The following is a 7454-nucleotide window of genomic DNA, read 5'->3' as shown; positions in this document are numbered from 1 at the left end:
GGTTTTTCCTTTTTTGATTTCCTCAGCAACCATGCAGCTAAATAACTGAAAAAGCTGATAACAGAAGTGACTGCTATTGCAACCATTAAAGGTCGAGGTGCCATCATTCTCCTCTCCATTTGGCTACTAGATCTGCTGGTAGTGAAGTTGAAATATTTAGTAAATTATGTTAATTAAATAAAACGTATAATAATTATATCCAATCAGATATTCAGATAAAAAGTTGAAATATTTAATGAATTATGGTAATTAAATAAAATGTATAATAATTATATCTAATCAGATATTTCAGATAAAAAGTTGAAATATTTAATAAATTATGTTAATTAAATAAAATGTATGATATTATACCTAATTATCAGATAAAAGATTCATCATGTTGGGTTAAAATTGAATATACCGACACAGTACAGATGTCATGCAACATGTCACTGTTTTGTATGTGCACAATGTAATTTTCGCATTGGGGTTGTGCATATATCGCATAAGGGTCCTGCATTTATTGCATGCGTGCTGCCAATGGATCTCATTAGCACCACACATTATTTGATGCTTGCATCGCAAATCTTAATCATCTTAATCAGTAGCAATCTAGCCTTACTCTAGAAAAAGGAAACCTTAAATGCTGCCTAATTTTTGTAATTGTTACGTGTACAAGGTCATCTCTTTAAATTATGAGAATAAAATTACCATGGCCAGGATAATCTATTTAAACAACTGTGAAAACACGATTGAAGCGTGCGAAGTGTGCGATAACTTTGAGATGGCAATACGATAACTTGACAATGTGATTACAAACGATGGGTGATGCAAATATGATAATGGAATCAATGTGTGAATAGGATGGGCAAAAGCCATAGCGTACTTGGATCTTGGCATCAGATATAATCTGATCCAATCTGATTAAACTTTGATGTTGGGGTAGGTACATGTATATAGCTCAAATTTTATTTTTTATTTTTTAATGACAGCAGAGATATGATATAAAAAATATTAGTAACAGCAAGTAAAACTATTCATTTATGACAAAAAAAAAGTCGTAGATAAACAAGAATAACAATGAGTCGAAAATATCACTATTTACCAAAAATGACGAAAATATTCATCAAAATTAGAGAATTGAAGATATCATCACTACATGAACAAATCTGAGAGAGGTCCACATGTAGTACCTATATATGTAATATCAAAGCAATCAGACTTGCAGTTTTTAACAGGAAGTCGAAAATATCACTTTTTCCAAAAATTACAAAAATATTCACCAAAATTAGAGAATTGAAGATATCACCATTAAATGAACAAACCTCAGAGAGGTCTACCCAAGGTACATATACACCAAGTATCAAAGCATTCAGGCTTGTAGTTTTCAAGAAGAAGTCAAAAATGTAAAAGTTTACATGGACGACGGATGCTGGCGGACAATTATATGATAAGCTCCGCTCGACAAAGTCGACAGCGGAGCTTAAAAAATAGAGCTTACAGCTACATTATATTTTAATATCAATAAGATTGAATCTGATTAGAATCTGATTAAATTCGTGAAAACTAAGAGTATCATAAATAGCCAAGGTATATGGACTTCATAGTAGTCGGAACATGTCAGAGAAATACAGATCAACCCAAGGTTCAAAGTCGCCACTTACGGGGACTCTGGGGATCAAACAATGGTCCGGGATCCTTAATTTTTAGAGGAAACACTTTTTTACTGCTTAAAATGGTGAATTTTCAATTCAATATTTGGGCATATTAAAAAAAAAAAACGCGGCCCGATATTTCATATTTTTCGGCCGGTCGCTGAGGCAACAAAACAATTTTTTTTTGGCCTAATGTTAATATTCAAAGTTTTGAATATACCTGTGTACTTGATTATTCAACTATTATTGACACGTGTATCTGTTGTACCTCCACTGGACACTGTAAATGAATGAATGTGAAAATATGTGTGATTAACTAGGACATTAGAGTGCATATACACATTACAATGGATCATATATTATGAATTAGTATTTTTGCTTTTTAGATACACTGAAGGATGAAGTAGCCAACACTTTTGATACTGGAAGTATGGTAATTTTTTCTCTGTAACTAGATGAATATCTGAAGAAGAAATTGTAGTAATTAACTTTTCACGATTTTTTTAATGCATGCATTTTCACTAATTTTCAATTCAATTTCAAAATGACTGTCAAGGGGTTATCATTGTTTCCATGGAAACAAGTTCAGTTATCTGTATATGTACCGCATTTGCTCTATTAGAACAGCATCTCTAGTGAAAGCACATAAAAACGTAAACAAATCAATAATGTTTACCTATTTTGACCATATAAATGTATGTGCTACTAATAGAGCAAATACTGTAGAGTTTTGAGTTTGTGTCCTTCATGGTAATGAAATGAATTGAGGTCAAATAATAAACATACACATCATGGAAATTATTATGTTGTGTTGACATGTTGATTAAACACATGGACATAGAATGGAAAATAGACAGTGTCCCAACCAATTTTGGAGAATTCAGGGATGGTTGAAAGGAAGTCATTGTACAGTACCATGATAATTAAAAAAGCAAATAGTATCCGTGTAATTTTCATTAATACTAGAGAGTATGTCATACATTTGGTAGAAAAAAAACACATTAATTTTCTCTCCATTTTGTACTCATGTTTTTACGAATTTTGCAAGGTGGCCTATTATTTTCATCATCCTGTCAAATATTACATGTTATAATAAAAACATGGTTAATTTCCAGTGGCGTCTCCTTAATATCAGTGTCAAAGGTCATATTTTTTTTTTTTTAAAGGGTGGTCATTGTCGCGCTTAGCCTGTTAAACATTTGTGTTGATAAACATTGATTTTCCCACAATTCAATGCGCTCTTCTAATGGAATCATGAGTATGACTGGGATGACATGTTTGGTAACATCTGTGCGACGACCTCCCCCCTCTTTAAGTGCTGTGATGTAATGAAATAATAATGGGAAATTTTACACCAATTTATGTGTGCCTGTATCATGTACATTATGGTGTTAAAACACTGAACACATGAAAAGGAGATTTTCCTTCATTTCTGGCAGTGCTGTCCTAGTCATAGCAAAGTTAAATATCTATACAGCAATTTTTACAATTTTGTTTGTACATTTCTGCCTTATTTGCCTTGGACAGTGATAAAAGCTGGGAAACGTTTTAAATAAATTTATAGTTGGAATAAATATTATATTAAGGACATATTACATAATGATAATTTTAAATAAATAATCAAAGAAAGCTTAGAAAGAACTCCCGTGTGCTGAGAGTTTTGGAGACACATTAAAAATTAATTCAAAATTACTTATACTTGAGATATTGATGGAATAGCTGAAAACTAATTATGCAAATAAGGTAACTAATATGAACAGATTTAAGGTAGCGGGACTATTATTTGCATACTTGTTTTCATCTTCTAATTATGACTAAATGACTACAAATAGACCCGGAAAAGTATATATTTTTAGAATCGCCAGACTTCAAGCTTTTCACAAGTGTATTTTGCATGCCCGTATCTGCATTCTACGACGCGTTACTCAATCAAAGGTGAAAAATTACTTTTTCTGTAAAAAAAATAATTACGCATTTATGCTGGCGATAAGAAGTATTTTTTTCACTTTTCCTAGTTGTTCAATAGTCTGGTAAATTGAATGTGTCTGGTCAGTTTTATTCAAGCAACGCGTTTTAAAAAATAGTGTGCTGAATTTCAATTACTGTTTTAGTCATATTTCCCCCAACTCAAACCACAACTCGTTGGGAAATAATCGATGAAATAGTTTGTCTGAACACATTCAAGTTCCTCTCATTGTCACCTTAAAGCTGTGAAAATTTGGTGTTAATCCGACGACAATAAGTATACGTTATTTTTTGTTAAAGACCTTGTATTTTGAAAAACATAAACTCCTAGAAAACGTCCATGAAGTAACAGCAAAGATTTTCAAGCTTGTTTATCGGCACAATCAATTTGTTTTCCCATCAAGGTCTGTTTTACCATGTGTAGGGGCATCCAAATGTGTAAGGCTATTAGAAACCAAAAAAATAAAGGAATGGGATAGCTATAATTGGATAAATTCGGCACATGAAAACACCAAAATCAATGATTTTTTTCAGTGGCTGTGTGACTTTGTGTCTGACACATTCATATGCAAATGACTAATCTGTGAAACAAACAGGGGCGGAGACAAACCACTTGAATGTTTGGAAACACTCATTGTGTGTCAGATAGCTACTGATAACACATCCTAACATTGCTTTGTCTTGAGTTTATCTTTGAAACTTATAGGCACACAGATTAAACCTGTGTTGTTGATTTTGGAAAACACTACTGAGTCTGCCTTGCTTCCCTTCAGAAAATATACATTTTAACCAACTTACATGACATTCTATGTTATGTTCACTTTATCATATGAAAGTTTATAGTGCATTTCATCAATTAATAAATAAATGTGAAAATCGTAATTTTCAACACAAATAATAGTCTCGCTACCTTAAGTGTAAAACTAATAATGTCTGCACAATGTACCAAGTTTCATTGAAATGTGATAAGAACCAAAAAAATATTAATTATTATGCTAATTAGAGAATTAATATGAACAGATTTTAACCCAAAATTAATCAGACTGTCTATTGTCCTAGAGCATTTATGTACCAAGTTTTATTCAAATGTGATGATCGATACTTGAGATATCAGTATTAATTATGTTAATTAGATGATTAAGAAGCATAAATATTTACCAAAAACTAATATGGTGCATAGTCTTACGTTCATTGAAATGTGATGGGTACTCTTTAAAAGTTTCATTGAAATCCAATGAGTGGTTTTTAGACATCATAGAACAGCAAAAAATTAACTAATTATGCAAATTAGGTAATCAATAGGCACAATTATTTATCCCAAAATTAATCAGGTCTCTGCATAGTCCTAGAATATCTATGTCGCAAGTCTCATTGAAATGTGATGATTAGTACTTGAGATATCAGGTGAAAAGCTGAAAATTAACTAATTATGCTAATAAGGTGATTAATATGCACAAATATTTACCCAAAAACTAATTAGATCTCTGCACAGTCCTCAAGTAACTATGTACCAAGTTTCATTGAAACGTGATCATTACTACTCGAAATATCAAAAGCTGAAAATTAATTAATTATGCAAATTAGGTAAATAATATGTACTGATATTACCCTAAAAACTATCAGGTATGTGCAGTGTCATATGACACCTATGTACCAAGTTTTATTGAAATGTTATGATTAGTACTTGAGATATCAGTGGAAAAGCCAAAAATTGATTAATCATTATGTAAATTAGGTAATTAATAATATTAACAGATTTTTACCCAAAACTAATCAAATCTGCGCATTAGTTCAGAGCATCCATGTGCCAAGTTTCATTGAAATCCAATGAGTGGTTCTTCAAAAATCAGTGGAACAGTCATAGAACAGCTTAAAATCAGTTAATTATCATGCAAATTAGGTAATTAATATTCATAGATAGTTACCCCAAACTAATCAAAATCTGCGCACTAGTTCAGAGCATTCATGTGCCAAATTTCATCAAAATCCAATGAGTGGTTCTTCAGATATCAGTGGAACAGTCTTGGAACAGCTAAAAATCAGCTAATTATCATGCAAATTAGGTAATTAATATTCATAGATTTTTACCAAAACCTAATCAACTCTGCGCATTATCCCAGAGCATCTATGTACCAAGTTTCACCAAAATTTGATTAGTGGTTCTTGAGATAACGGTGGAACAAAAAAAGTGACATACATACATACAGACATACAGACATACAGACAGGGTAACTGCAAAGACTCCCTTTCGTGCTTTGCACACGGGAGTCAAAAAGAAAATAATATCATACGTAGCAATATACTTTTTATGGTGAATTAACTTGGCTTGGCATTAACAAATATAATTATTCCTGTCTGTGTGATACATGTATTTACTATAAAATGTAGAATAAGTCTTGTGACAAACTTATTTGATGAATCAGCAGGTGAGATCTGGGAAGGCACTGCAAATGTTTTACCCATACTGACATAATCACGTCATGGGATCAGCATTGCATATATTATAAGTCGTTAATACAATTAGGAAATAAAAGCAGACACTCCACCAATTATTGCATGATAACAGGGCAAGAATGGAGATGTGCACAATAATTGGTGAAACTGTGACAGTCTGAGGCGTGTTATTTAAGCAATAATGAATCCCCCCCCCCCAAAAAAGTCTATGGCAAGATAATCGCAATTAATCGCTTTAAGACGTTTCTCCAATTCCAATATAACGCTGTGAGGTATGCATGTGATACTGATCTACCAATGAGAATACTGAATTTAGTTCATAGTATTATAATGTATTTTAAATTTTTGACTACATTGCAAAAATTTGGACCAAATAAAAATTAAATTTCATTCTTTCAGTAATTAGTTTCATTCCATTGGGACCAAAAATGACCCTAAAAAACATTTGGTATTAACATGAATGATATTTTGACTGTAAATTTTCAGCAGATTGTATTAAATTTAGTTTTTATAATATTATATTCATGGAATAATTCATTGGTATATGCTTATTATATGCAGAATATAAATTAACCCAGGGTCAGGGAATATAAACCAAGTGGTGAGACCTTTGGCACAGACAGTAAAGACGTTTTTATATCAAGGCATTAGTTACAACAGAACAGAAATACCATGGAACATGCACAGTCATGCAGAGCAGACATTGTGCCCTGTCATTTTAGTGACCGTGTACAGTCATCTCAGACTGTGTTAACCTCTAATATTTACCATAATAAGCCCCCACTTACCATCCGGTTGACACATGGGATAGTCAGTTTTGTAATTGTAGAGGCACCGGACAGTACTGGCACTCAGGCTAGTGATTCAAGTGTAAGTACATGAAACCTTGTGTTACAGTGTTTTGCCTCCATGGCCGGGCATACGCCACGAAATAGAAATACATCTCTAAGATCTACTAGTATTCCAAAACGAAAGATTATATTCCGGAATTCAAGCCGTCGGCATAAAACAAACTTTGAACAGAAATATAAACTGATATGATGAGTGGCCATCCAGCATATCGTGACAGATTAATAAAAGTTTGTTCTCACCTATTTTGCAGATCCAGTAGCTCAACAAACGACAACCATAACGGCAGCAACAAAACGCAGGTTACAGGTCAGGTTGCAGGTCAGGTTACAGGTTGTCGATCAATACAAATTTTCTCAATATTTAACTTTAAAAATATTTTTGAAATAAAAGAATATGCATTGATATATCATCGACGTACTGGATCTAGGGACTTCCATGGTTACTTATTAAAGTTACATACAAACCCCGATACAAACTTGAACCCGGCCAACTGATTCATACCAAATGTACAGCGCCACCACACACCGTATGGAGTAAACTTTCCCGCCG

At 32.7% G+C, this 7454-nt stretch overlaps 1 long non-coding RNA gene across 2 annotated transcripts; it reads right to left on the bottom strand.

Annotated features, from left to right (window-relative positions):
- Positions 1-2: 2 nt before the first annotated feature.
- On the bottom strand, positions 3-7221 carry LOC144346763 (uncharacterized). Of its 2 annotated transcripts, none has more exons than XR_014926886.1 (3): positions 7145-7221; positions 1855-1914; positions 3-132 (listed from the first exon to the last, which is right to left on the bottom strand). It is a non-coding gene; the product is annotated as an uncharacterized LOC144346763 (long non-coding RNA). The 2 variants fall into 2 exon arrangements; XR_014926885.1 differs by having other exon boundaries at positions 3-54.
- Between the last annotated feature and the right edge of the window lie 233 nt (positions 7222-7454).

The sequence above is a fragment of the Saccoglossus kowalevskii genome, chromosome 17, assembly GCF_978046115.1.
Source record: "Saccoglossus kowalevskii chromosome 17, keSacKowa6.1, whole genome shotgun sequence".
Taxonomy (NCBI): Eukaryota; Metazoa; Hemichordata; class Enteropneusta; family Harrimaniidae; genus Saccoglossus; species Saccoglossus kowalevskii.
This window is presented reverse-complemented; position numbering and strand designations above follow the sequence as displayed.